Below are 14,682 nucleotides of genomic sequence, written 5' to 3' on the forward strand. Positions count from 1 at the left end.
TCTCATTTTCTTTCTTTGTCATTATGATATTAGAACCAATTACAAGAATACATTTAGTACTTTTTTATATTGTTGTATTATATATTTTTACGATATTTTGCTCATCTGAAAACTTTTATTGTATAGTATTATTGTTTGTATTGAATTGTTGATTTTTTTTTGAAAATGTGAAATGTTTATGTGAATAAGCCTTGAACACTTAAGTCCGATAATAAATATATATATATATTTTTTTTGGGGGGGGGGATTTCCCTAATACTGACTTTCATTTAAAAAAGCTCATCTGGAAAAACAACAATAGATATTTAATCAACTCGCTGGTTTAAGTTCACATTCGAACTCCCGTCAATGTAGATAATCGGAGAGAGAAAAAGACACTCTCGAAAATTCGATTTGTTCAAAATATATTGGTCAATTTAAAAAAAAAAGGAAATCTCCAGAAATATGACAAAGTTTCATCTATTCAAATCAATCAGGAAACTACTGACCGAGTTGGCTTCTATATAGGCCTATTAGCGGGAAACTTTTTCTTACATTCATTTAAATTCTTTATTTTATTCATATGAATCAAATAGGCCTACAGATATAATGGGCATATAACATGAAATATACGTATCATTAGGCTCATAAGCTATCACAAAGGCCTAATTTCACATCTATTTGATGTCACCTGTATCAAATCCTTGTTTAATTCCAATTAAATTATCCCTAAATTTCATACTCAGAGTAAGTAATCATAATCATCAAAATATGAATAGGCCGCATAAAAACAGCATAACGATCGATAATATAGCCTTTTAGACTTGCAGGGGCCGCGGAACCAGGGAGGAGCTTCAGCCCGAACAAAACAAAACTCCCTGTCAATGTCTCTAAGTTGTTTGTACGTCGGTATGCAGTATTTAATTGATATACATCGAAGTCTAATTTTTTAGCATTGATGACCCTACGATTCGTTATAGAGCAAGATAATTTTTGTAAAACCTTTTCCAAAACACTTTGGGCCCGGGCAATGATTACAATTAATATACCTCTGGTGAACAGTTGAAATAATTGACAAATTCTTTTGATTATCTATCAACATGTCTGTAAACGTCAGCTTATCTGCCGCTGCTCCATGATAAATCGTTGACGACCGAGGGGCTTTTATTTGCCGTCACCCTCAGCTAAAGGAAAAGCGGAAGAGAGAGGGGGAGAAAAAAGTTGAAGGAGAAGGGAGAAGTGAGAGAGGAAAATGTAAGAGTATAAAGAAGACAAAATGACCTCGTGGCAAAAAGACAACAACGGAAGGGATATCAATCGAGGCCGGAATAGGAAAATAATAAAATGAAAAAAAAATAATAGGAAGGAAAATAAAAGGAAGAAGACAAGACGAAAATGAAAGTTGGGGGACCGACAAATACATTTCATTTAGAACAAAATAACTATTCAGCTCGCGCTTCGCGCCCGCATTGCCCGTTTGTTTCATTATTCATGTCTTGTTTTCAAGTCATTCTCGGTTTGGAAGTTAAAACATCATTACAAAAGTGCTTAAAATGTCTCGTTTTTTCTCTGAATATAATACTCTCGTTGTGAATTTTGTTCATGACTGAATTTATATGAAACTCGATCTCTTTTTTTTAAGACTTACTTTATTATTCACGTATATGCAGTTATAATCTGCCCTAGCTAGGCCTATACTGAATTATGACCTGAAATAAATTCAGACATTCCTACATTCATCTCATAATAGATTCACGAGTTGAATTAGTAGAGTAATCAGGTGTTACCATAGCAACTTACCATTACCATGCATTCAAATGAACTTATCCATGCAGAACACTCTGTTGTGTTCGAAATTTAATTTAAATGAGTTGGTCGAATGTAGATTTTGGCATTTTCCACCATTCATCTTTTCCCACTATAATGTTGATTTATGATGACAATTCAATAAATGCCCCCAACGTATACAGGGTCAAAGTTCATTGACCTTAAATTACCTTTGACCGTGGCATGACCGGAACTCGATCACTATAGGATTTTCACTGACTCCCTTATTTCTAAGTTTCATGATAGCTATAGAAGGTCTCACGGGCCTAATTACTAGTGGTAGGCCATAGATATTCATTCGAGCCAACCCATTGCTATTTTTTTTATTTTGATATGGCTGATTGACAAAGTGTATGCATATGATTGTCCATCTAACACTGATTCTATTTTTGGTAATTACTGAACTTCCTTTTCCCTAATTGGGAAGAAATATCACCAAGTTTGGACTATATTGTGACTGGCGGAAGGATTAGGGCTATTTTGCTGTTTGAGTTGATGAATCTGCTCCCCCCGACGGTGTCTTCAAACACGCCAATTTATTTTCAAAATGAGCCGGTCGAGGGACCCTTTTCTGGTCAGATATGGATTGCCAGATATAAATCCTATCCACTGGTAGTAAACATTCGACCCCCGAATTTCATCCTTATTTTTTATGAATTTTTTAAAGTGCCAATTTAACACATGAGTCTATGGGGAATGAATTAGGCCTGTGAGACCTATATATAACATTGACCATAGGCATAGCCTATACATGGGGAATTCCTTAGTGGATGAAATACCTGCCCAACTCTTCAGTAGCAGAATGTTTTTACTAGTAGACATGTTTCAATCATCAAGAGGTCCAAAAACTGAACTTCATGGATGTACAAGGCTACATAGGGGGTACTACAGGTAACAAGCTGTTATTAGTATAACTAACTCTGTGTTTGTGTACCTAGGCTAGGCTGTGTAGGCTGTGCATGTGTTTGTCACTGGGACTTGCTTGCATGTTGTCGTGTGTTTTCGTATACCGACGAGCGCTGCTGTAAATCGTGTATTGCACCTATCACGAGATAAAGTACACGTTAGATAGGCCTTGCATCAATTGCGCTTGTGAAATTGGTTCATGGGGAAGGGAATGAGAAGAGAAAACTTTAGAATTTGGCTGAAGAGTGGTGGATTCAAGAGGGAGGGGGGGGGGGGGTAGAGAAAAGCATAGTTAGTATGGGGGGGGGCTGAGAATGAGTTCTACTGCTATCTTGTTCAACTTTTACTTACTTCTAGCCAGACTAGCCCCCATCCATTTAGAATACAAGCCATCTAACCCCCTGTCTCTTTCTCTTACACCCTGGCTTGGGCCCTTGTCATAGGAAGATGTGAATGTATAGTATGCTTGTATGTTGATTCTCATTTCTTTTCATTTTTATCTAATTAAACTAATGTGAATCTGGTATTTATAATTTGGGCAGATCTTGAATCCAGATATGCACACTATTGATATCTACAATTTGCATTATAGGATTTGGGCCCTACATTGCATCCATTGTTGAGCTACATATAGGCATGTAGGATGTGTGTAAATCCATAGGGCACTAGACATTAGGAGTAACATTAGAAATGGTCATTACATAACACATCTGTATATTTCATGCATTTCTTTGTGATAAAGTGAGTGTACAGATGTTGAAGAAAAGCCAGGAAGGTAAATTAAAAAGAAACCTTCATGTGCCATACAATACAGGTCTCACGGGCCTAATTACTAGTGGTAGGCCATAGATATTCATTCGAGCCAACCCATTGCTATTTTTTTTATTTTGATATGGCTGATTGACAAAGTGTATGCATATGATTGTCCATCTAACACTGATTCTATTTTTGGTAATTACTGAACTTCCTTTTCCCTAATTGGGAAGAAATATCACCAAGTTTGGACTATATTGTGACTGGCGGAAGGATTAGGGCTATTTTGCTGTTTGAGTTGATGAATCTGCTCCCCCCGACGGTGTCTTCAAACACGCCAATTTATTTTCAAAATGAGCCGGTCGAGGGACCCTTTTCTGGTCAGATATGGATTGCCAGATATAAATCCTATCCACTGGTAGTAAACATTCGACCCCCGAATTTCATCCTTATTTTTTATGAATTTTTTAAAGTGCCAATTTAACACATGAGTCTATGGGGAATGAATTAGGCCTGTGAGACCAGAAATCAATAGGCCCACTACAAACTTATGAATTTGAAAACCTTATCCTGTTTTGAGATTTCAATGTTAATTCCTTAGAATTTGTCACGTTGACATATCTAGGACCTCTCTCACCTGCGAATCACACATTTTCATTCATCATATAAATATATAACAATTTTCACGTGTTTTTAGAAGTTTTTAAAGTGATTGAAAAAAACCTTAATCTGGTGCAGTTTCGGTGCAATTGATCGAAGTTCAAACAGTTATCGGGTTACTTCCGTTACTTCACACTTTAACGCAGTATTTCACGATGATTTATGAAGGGATTAATTTTGTTTTTCCACACCTTGTTTTTTCATGTAATGGTCTCCTCTTGGGTGCTTAATTATGCGAGTATACAAAACAATAAGGAATTTGGGACGAATTTAAAATGATAATCAAAATAAGCAGCGTGCGCATCGCGCTTGTGAGGGTGAGCGAGAATTGGGCAGCGTACTACTGCGCTGAGCTAGCTGCCCGTACCGCCCGTCGTGATATCTAGCTCCTTTTTACACAGTCGGTCGGTTCACAATCATAGCAGCTGCTCCTTTAGCCTTCGGCTTTGTTATGCCTTGCAAAACTATCCTGATCTTGTAAGTGATTCATATTGATTTTCTATTGCCCAAGACTCTATTAAGTCTAGGGCTGTTATTCATATTAGTAATGGTTATCAAATTGAAATTAGAGTCTAATTGAAGATATGTCTTCGTCCGTTTTGTTTTTTGCCGTGTCAAAGAGACTAGGCACTAGCGCTTCTGCGCAAGGGGATTTAATTCTAGTGCATTTTGAGTTAGTACGTCACGGAACTGTGATTTTATCGTTAGACATGTGTGTAGAAGAATCGCATGCGCCGGTAATAGGAATGGCATCCTTTTCTGTCGCGCACTAATACTCTATGTGAAAGCCTAACTAGCCCGCGGTGTAGCTAGCGGCGAATTTGGTTCTGTAGTGTAGTGAAGCATAGTCTTGAGGACGCAATGATGATGATTTTTTTAGATATGTCTTATATTTCTTCATCATTGACGTCTTGACACTCTCCATAGTGCCTTCAGCGAACGACCAAAACAAAGATGGATTTCCCCCCAAAATCCATCTTTTTAAACCGAACTCACTAGAATTTTGTTAATTTTATTAATTCTTACACCTTCCTACGCCTAATGCATAGGAAGGTTTTAAATATTACTTTAAAAAATGTAAAAAATGAAGATTTCTTACCTAACTGATGCCGCGTAGACCTCTCGTTCCACATGTAAACAACGGAAATACAATAGCGTCGACCCTTGAACCGCCTATGTATGACGTACTTCCGGAAAGCAATGCCGTCTTAACGAACAATTTAGAGATAAAAAATCTTATTTAACAAATATTAAAATTATTTCGTGATCATAAATAATAACTTCTCTACAACATCGTGGTGATGGTGGCGTTCGTCGTGAACTTTTAGAGGTCGCATTACTTACCGAAAAGGACGCACTACTATCCAATGTTGTTTACCATGATATTCACCTTCTCTACAACATCGTAGTGATGGCGGAGGTAATCGTAATCTCAAAAAGGTCGCATGACCTCCCGAAAAAGACGCATTATTATCTAGAGTTGTTTACCATGATATTCACCTTCTCTACAACATCGTAGTGATGGCGGAGGTAATCGTAATCTCAAAAAGGTCGCATGACTTCCCGAAAAAGACGCATTATTATCAAGAGTTGTTTACCGTGATATTCACCTTCTCTACAACATCGTAGTGATGGCGGAGGTAATCTTAAACTCTTAAAGGTCGCATGACCTTCTGAAAAAGACGCATTATTATCCAGAGTTGTTTACCATGATATTCACCTTCTCTACAACATCGTAGTGATGGCGGAGGTAATCGTAAACTCTAAAAGGTCGCATGACCTCCCGAAAAAGACGCATTTTTATCCAGAGTTGTTTACCATGATATTCACCTTCTCTACAACATTGTAGTGATGGCGGAGGTAATCGTAATCTCATAAAGGTCGCATGACCTCCCGAAAAAGACGCATTATTATCAAGAGTTGTTTACCGTGATATTCACCTTCTCTACAACATCGTAGTGATGGCGGAGGTAATCGTAAACTCTTACAGGTCGCATGACCTCCCAAAAAGGACGCATTATTATCCAGAGTTGTTTACCATGATATTCACCTTCTCTACAACATCGTAGTGATGGCGGAGGTAATCTTAAACTCTCAAAGGTCGCATGACCTCCCGAAAAACATGCATTATTATCCAGAGTTGTTTACCATGATATTCACCTTCTCTACAACATCGGAGTGATGGCGGAGGTAATCGTAATCTCATAAAGGTCACATGACCTCCCAAAAAGACGCATTATTATCCAAAGTTGTTTACGATGATATTCACCTTCTCTACAATATTGTAGTGATGGCGGAGGTAATCGTAATCTCATAAAGGTCGCATGACCTCCCGAAAAAGACGCATTATTATCAATAGTTGTTTACCGTGATATTCACCTTCTATACAACATCGTAGTGATGGCGGAGGTAATCGTAAACTCTTAAAGGTCGCTTGACCTCCCAAAAAGGACGCATTATTATCCAGAGTTGTTTACCATGATATTCACCTTCTCTACAACATCGTAGTGATGGCGGAGGTAATCGTAATCTCAAAAAGGTCGCATGACCTCCCGAAAAAGACGCATTATTATCAAGAGTTGTTTACCGTGATATTCACCTTCTGTAAAACATCCAACATCGTAGTGATGGCGGAGGTAATTGTAAACTCTTAGAGGACGTATAATCAGATAGTCGTAAATATACCGCGCATGTCAGCGTGTTCAAGTAAATCTTATTTGCCTCCGCTTAAGATCAAAACATTTATACCTTTATACCGCATCTACTGGAAAAATACAGTTGTTCCTGCAGTCAAGTTTCCAGGTCTATCTTGTTGTCTTCCTAGCTTGGATAAGTCAAGTTTCCAGGTCTAACTTGTTGTCTTCCTAGCTTGGATAAGTTTGAAACCGAGTCTGTGCTATTTGTGCAATGTGCTGTGCCACTGTGTTGAGATGAAAAAGGCACTATTCCCATGCGTGAACATAATGCCACGCAGACCAGAACTTGTCTAACTTTGTCTTGAAGCCATTGATTGTTGATGCTGTGACTACCTCAGCAGGCAAAGAGTTCCAGTCATTGACCACTCTAACACTGAAGGTGTTTTGTCTCACTGCCAGTCTACTCCTTTTCATAAACAGCTTGTAAGGGTGGCCACGAGTTGATTGAGTGGTAGCTGATGTGAAGAATAGGTCTCTGTTCACATCATCAATGCCATGAATTATCTTATAGACTTGTATCGTCTTTTCGTTGTTTTTCTTCCTCCATTTTTGTCGGAGATCAAAACAAATTATCACCAATTATCATCATCATCGTTTTGTTCTTCCCCGATTATGTCGGAGATCAAAACAAATCATAATCTTCTTCTCCACCTGCCTTTCCGCTAATATCGGAGATAAAAACAAATCATAATTTTTTCCTTTTTATCTTTTTTTCCTTCCACCGCTTTTGTCTGAGATCAAAACAAATCAGCGCATTTTGACGGCAAACATGTCGCCACATATTTTTTATGTCTTGTTATGTTTTGGTTTTTCCGATCCGATTTTTTTCTCCACTGGTCAAAAATCGGAGTTCGGAAAAATGTAGAAAAAAGGGGAAAATCGGATTGGATCGGGAATTGGAATAAAAATCGGTTACAGCATTATAGTGTAGACTATGTGGGGGGGGGGTGGTGGTCATGTTGTTGGTGTGTGGCCGTTCGGCACTCACACATTGTACGAGGCGAGGTTAGTATGTACTAACCTCGCACAATAGACAGTAGAGGCGCACAGCCAATATGGGAGACTCTCTCCAATATGGGAGACAATCTCCCATACTGGAGATTTGCTTTGCAAAATGACAAAAGAAACAACACCAACTAAAACATGATTTTTTCCACCCAAAATTTTGTCTCACTGAGGTCAGAAGCCCATTTGTTTTGTGTGTGATCGACAACAAAAATCTTTATCAAAACAAAAGTAGACGGTGAATTTTTAAGGTAGACGGTGAAAAGGGGTAATTTTTCATGAGGAATCTGCTTATCACATTTTCATTTGCCGCCAAGGTAATCCTTTTTCTGCAAATGTAAACAAAGGAAATTGGTCTTCAAAACTGAAGACTGTCTCTGAAATTGGATACCCAAATTCTTTACAAAAGTCTCTGATATTGGAGATAATCTCCCACATTGGAGACAGTCTCCAATATTGGCCGTGCGCCTCTACTGATAGACCGTGTTTGACCCTGGATTTCGAAGTAGTCGGCAAACATCGCTTCATTGCTGAAGTAATATTTGACGAAACTCCTCGCAACGCACTGGGGCTCTTGCCGGTAAGTAGCAATGGGGGCAACAAATAGGAAATTATTTTTAAAATCATAATCATTAAAAAAAAGCAATTTCGCTTACCTCGGCCTTGAAAGTGACTTCGCTTGTCTCTTTCACGGAAATACAAGGAAGCCCGTTGGTGGCGCTAATAATTTCACAACCTTGATTCAGCTCCTCGGTAATTTCATAACTATCTAAATTCTTTGAATGCGCAATCCTTATAATTAATTTACTAATTATGGGCATCAATGAATTAAATACCTTCAAAAACATAATTAAAGATTATTATTGGTGATGATAACAATTATTTGCAATGAATTTAAAAATATGACTAATAAAAAAATGAAAATAATATACGTGCCTGGAAAGAAACCAGCAGTACAAGCTTTAACGAACGTCAATAATACATATACGGTATCCCAAAGTCTATACAATGAGAAGATTGGACACTTCACGGACTTCGCGTAATGCTTTGCGTCGATTTGCGTGTAGAAGTAGTGTAGGTGCCTAGTCTTTCCTTTGTCGTGTCTTTGATATGAATAAAAATTGCGCCCTCTTTAGGCGAAAATTGATATCCGCGCTGAGCAGATTTCATCTCCGTAAAATCTTCACTAAAGATCAAGAAAATATACATGTTTTTCAAAAGAAACTTCAAGGAAAAGTCACGGAAGGATCTAAATGATTCGGTAAGTGTCATAGCAGAATGTGATATATAAAATTTTAAGTAAAATTTTATATAGCGCTCGACATCCAAGCGGCGGTCCGACGGTCCCAGACCGGTAAAAATCGCTGTTGGGCCAGTAGATTTTCAGAAATTGGAAGATTTACTGGTCCGACATGACCAGTAAAAAAATCATTGTCGGGCCAGTAATTTTTCCAAAAATAGCAAGATTTAAGGGTCCGACATGACCAGTAATAAAAACCATTGTTGGGCCAATAACTTTTCCAGAAATGGTCAAATTCACAGCAAACCATTTCCCCCGTTAAATTCTGCAATTCACACACAGAATACACACAGAATGAATCGCACGTGTTACTAGAGTACTATACAGCATGCATACAGTGTACATGTAGTCAGCCACACAATCCACATGGTGAATTCTCCACTGGCCGCACGAACGAAGCCTGGCTAAACTCTGGCAGAAATCTCTCACAGAACTGTCAAAATTCACGGTTCATACTCATGAAAGGCTCTTATAATGTCCATATTTCCTAAAAATTGGAGTAACTCTGTCATCTGTAAGCAGTAAAAGGGTAAATTTTCACTTCTGTTTGGTTCAAACAGATCGGGTCTCGGGTGGTATCGTCTGAATACATATTAGCCCCACATATGCATTTATGTGTGTTGATACACTTGGTTTCTGACTTTCTTTCGTAGCTATTTTAATTGAGCCAAAAAAGAAACAAATTATTTATGATAATAGTTTTAGCTTTCTTCCTCTGTTTTCTTCCTGTTTTCTTCCTGTTTTCTTTCCTTCTTTCTTTTCAATCTTTCTTTCAATTTTTTTTTCTCTATTTCTTTCCTTCCTTCTTTCCTTCCTTCTTTCCTTCCTTCTTTCCTTCCTTCCTTCTTTCCTTCCTTCCTTCTTTCTTTCCTTCCTTCCTTCTTTCCTTCCTTCCTTCCTTCTTTCCTTCCTTCTTTCCTTCCTTCTTTCCTTCCTTCCTTCTTTCCTTCCTTCTTTCCTTCCTTCTTTCCTTCCTTCTTTCCTTCCTTCTTTCCTTCCTTCCTTCCTCCTTTCCTCCCTTCTTTCCTTCCTTCTTTCCTCCCTTCTTTCCTTCCTTCCTTCTTTCCTTCCTTCTTTCCTTCCTTCTTTCCTTCCTTCTTTCCTTCCTTCCCTTTCCTTCCTTCTTTCCTTCCTTCTTTCCTTCCTTCCTCCTTTCCTCCTTTCCTCCCTTCCTTATTTCCTTCCTTCTTTCCTTCCTTCTTTCCTTCCTTCCTTCTTTCCTTCCTTCTTTCCTTCCTTCCTTCTTTCCTTCTTTCCTTCCTTCTTTCCTTCCTTCTTTCCTTCCTTCTTTCCTTCCTTCCTTCTTTCCTTCCTTCTTTCCTTCCTTCTTTCCTTCCTTCTTTCCTTCCTTCTTTCCTTCCTTCTTTCCTTCCTTCTTTCCTTCCTCCTTCCTTCCATCCTTTCTTTCTTTCTTACTTTCCTTCCTTCCTTCTTTCCTTCCTTCTTTCCTTCCTTCCATCCTTTCTCCCTTCCTTCTTTTCTTCCTTCCTTCCATCCTTTCTTTCTGACTTTCCTTCCTTCCCTTTTCTTTCCTTCCTTCTTTCTTTCCTTCCTTCTTTCCTTCCTTCCTTCCTCCTTTCCTTCCTTCTTTCCTTCCTTCTTTCCTTCCATCCTTTCTTACTTTCCTTCCTTCCTTCTTTCCTCCCTTCTTTCCTCCCTTCCTTCCTCCCTCCTTCCTTCCTTCCATTCTTTCTTTCTTACTTTCCTTCCTTCCATCCTTTCTTTCTTACTTTCCTTCCTTCCTTCTTTCCTTACTTCTTTCCTTCCTTCTTTCCTTCCATCCTTTCTTTCTGACTTTCCTTCCTTCTTTCTTTCTTTCTTACTCTCTTCGTTTCTGTCTTGCTTTCTTTTTGTCCTTCATTCCTTCGTTTTACGGGGGGGGGGGTCACGAAAGGCTAGAAAAATAAACTTGCGCCTTTTTTTTAATGTTTTCTTTACTTTTTGGGACCAGTAGATTTTAGGTTCGGACCAGTAAAAATTTGAAAAACTGGGTATCTACTGGTCCGACATGAATAGGTTGGACCAGTAGAAAAAATGGGTTAGTGTGGAGCCCTGTTTTATGTGGGCAAAAGCCCAGCAAACTTTAACTGTGTCGTGTGTGTCGCGTGCATACGACTGATATTCCTTCGCACGCGAGATGCTTTGAACCCATGGGTGGCCGTTCGGTAGACGCGGCAATACACACCACTGAAATAAACAGTCTCAGTCTAACAAAGTTAGTTTAATGTTAGATATCTGCGTCGTCGATGCGCAGCCGGGGGTTGGTAACTTGGGCCAGATTGCACAAAAGGGTCTCTTTGCAAGAACCATCTTTCGTGTCGCCCATTCATGCCATTTATTATTAATTATGATGCGCCATGTGAAACCATTTTAAATAAATTACCTGCAAACATCCTTTATTAGGGATGCCACTCTCGCGTCGAGAAATTCCTGCCAGTGCGCACTGCTGATGGTTATCCTCACAAATTCTTGGCAGGAATGATGAAAGTTATTCCAACAATGTGAAAAAAGTACACATATAACAACAAAAACAATTATACATTAACCTGAAGAAAAACTTTCAAGTTCTTATATTTTCATACCCAATTCTACTACGACTTCGATGAAATCCTAGGGATAATCAACCCATTCATACGTAAGAATAGATCAGCGGATTCCCATTGATCAAGATATCAAGACCGAAGTATTCGATCTTAAGCAGGGGGGGATCGGGATGTAAAGACTAAAGGGTATTTTGAAACTCTATTAGCGACGTGATTATATTGCCCCATTTAATTTTATTGTCTCACCTGCATAGCAGAGTGAGACTGTAGGCGCCGCTTTTCCGACGGCACCGGCGTCAACACCAAATCTTAACCGAAGGTTAAGTTTTTGAAATGACAGCATAATTTAGAAAGTATATGGACCTAGTTCATGAAACTTGGTTTTTGTCTCACCTGCGAAGCAAAGTGAGACTATAGGCGCCGCTTTTCCGACGGCGGCGGCGGCGTCAACATCAAATCTTAACCTGAGGTTAAGTTTTTGAAATGATGTCATAACTTAGAAAGTATATGGACCTAGTTAATAAAACTTGGCCATAAGGTTAATCAAGTATTACTGAACATCCCATTAGAGTTTCATGTCACATGACCAAGGTCAAAGGTCATTTAGGGTCAATGAACTTAGACCATGTTGGAGGAATCAGCATCGAAATCTTAACCTGAGGTTAAGTTTTTGAAATGTCATCATAACTTAGAAAATATATGGACCTAGTTCATGAAACTTGGACATAAGGTTAATCAAGTATCACTGAACATCCTGCATGAGTTTCACGTCACATGACCAAGGTCAAAGGTCATTTAGGGTCAATGAACTTTGGCCGAATTGGGGATATCTGTTGAATTCCCATCATAACTTTGAAAGTTTATGGATCTGATTCATGAAACTTGGACATAATAGTAATCAAGCATCACTGAAAATTTTGTGCAAGTTTCAGGTCTCATGATTAAGGTCAAAGGTCATTTAGGGTCAATGAACTTTGGCCGAATCGGGGGTATCTGTTGAATTACCATCATAACTTTGAAAGTTTATGGATCTGATTCATGAAACTTGTACATAAGAGTAATCAAGTATCACTGAACATCCTGTTCGAGCTTCAGGTCACATGATCAAGGTCAAAGGTCATGTAAGGTCAATGAACTTTGGCCATGTTGGGTTTTTTGTTGAATAACCATCATATCTCTGTAAGTTTATTGGTCTAGTTCATAAAAAGTGGACATAAGAGTAACCATGTATCACTGAACATCTTGTGCGAGTTAGAGTAGTATTCAAAGTCAGCACTGCTGCTATATTGAACCGCGTGATGCAGGTGAGACGGCCAGAGGCATTCCACTTGTTGAAATGACAGCATAACTTAGAAAGTATATGGACCAAGTTCATGAAACTTGGCCATAAGATTAATCAAGTATTACTGAACGTCCTGCCTGAGTTTCATGTCACATGACCAAGGTCAAAGGTCATTTAGGGTCAATGAACTTAGACCATGTTGGGGGAATCAACATCAAAATCTTAACCTAAGGTTAAAGTTTTTGAAATGTCATCATAACTTAGAAAATATTATACTGAGGTTTTTACCTGACTGCTAAGAAAGCACGAATGCCTGTGAGCAAGCAACCAGGGGACGGACGGCTTAAGGTCCTCTCCGAGGGACCTGGTAATGAAGATAAATGCCTTACCAAAGGGCACTAGCGCACCACTTGGGCATCGAACCCGAGTCACCGGAATCCAAAACCCCCGCTCTACCGACTGAGCTATCACGCCTCTGAAACTTGGACATAAGGTTTTCACTAAACATCCTGCATGAGTTTCATGTCACATGACCAAGGTCAAAGGTCATTTAGGGTCAATGAACTTTGGCCGAATTGGGGGTATCTGTTGAATTACCATCATTACTTTGAAAGTACATGTATATTGGTCTAGTACATAAAACTTGGATATACATTGTAAGAGTAACCAAGTATCACTGAACATCTTGTGCGAGTTATAGTAGTTATCAAAGTCAGCACTGCTGCTATATTGAATCGCGTGATGCAGGTGAGACCGCAAGAGGCATTCCACTTGTTAAAACCCCATGTCAAAGTGGAACATTCCAAGTTTATCTACTTGACAATGAAAAAATCCCCAGGGCAGGCAATTGGAGTATGGAAGACCAGAACAACGTCTATTGTTGATAGTAATGCTGTAACCGATTTTTATTCCAATTCCCGATCCGATCCGATTTTCCCCTTTTTTCTACATTTTTCCGAACTCCGATTTTTGACCAGTGAGGAAAAAATCGGATCGGAAAAACCAAAACATAAGAAGACAAAAAAAACACGTGGCAACATGTTTGCCGTCAAAATGCGCTGGTGATTTGTTTAGATCTCAGACAAAAGCGGTGGAAGGAAAAGAAGATAAAGGGAAAGAAAATTATGATTTGTTTTTATCTCCGATATTAGCGGAAAGGCAGGTGGAGAAGAAGATTATGATTTGTTTTGATCTCCGACATAATCAGGGAAGAACAAAACGATAATGATGATAATTGGTGATAATTTGTTTTGATCTCCGACAAAAATGGAGGAAGAAAAACAACGAAAAGACGACATGTTTTGATCTTAAGCGGAGGCAAATAAGATTTAGTTGAACACACTGACATGCGCGGTAATATTTACGACTATCTGACTATACGTCCTCTAAGAGTTTACGATTACCTCCGCTATCACTACGATGTTGTAGAGAAGGTAAATATCATGGTGAACAACTCTGGATAATAATGCGTCTTTTTCGGGAGGTCATGCGACCTTTAAGAGTTTACGATTACCTCCGCCATCAAAAATAAGATGTTGTAGAGAAGGTGAATATCACGGTAAACGACTCATGATAATAATGCGTCTTTTTCGGGAGGTCATGCGACCTTTAAGAGTTACGATTACCTCCGCCATCACTACGATGTTGTAGAGAAGGTGAATATCATGGTAAACAACTCTGGATAATAATGCGTCCTTTTTGGGAGGTCATGCGACCTTTATGAGAATACGA

The 14,682-nt window shown here is 38.9% G+C and overlaps 1 protein-coding gene across 1 annotated transcript in view; it reads left to right on the forward strand.

Moving 5' to 3' along the window:
* The first annotated feature begins 4,494 nt into the window (after positions 1–4,494).
* LOC121428329 (transcription initiation factor IIB-like) overlaps positions 4,495–14,682 on the forward strand; it is a 48,826-nt gene continuing 38,638 nt past the window's right edge. Inside the window, exon 1 of the mRNA XM_041624898.1 lies at positions 4,495–4,602. The gene's annotated coding sequence lies outside the window, so the exon portion shown is untranslated. The remainder of the gene's footprint in view (positions 4,603–14,682) is intronic.

This window comes from Lytechinus variegatus, chromosome 15 (assembly GCF_018143015.1).
Source record: "Lytechinus variegatus isolate NC3 chromosome 15, Lvar_3.0, whole genome shotgun sequence".
Classification (NCBI taxonomy): domain Eukaryota; kingdom Metazoa; phylum Echinodermata; class Echinoidea; order Temnopleuroida; family Toxopneustidae; genus Lytechinus; species Lytechinus variegatus.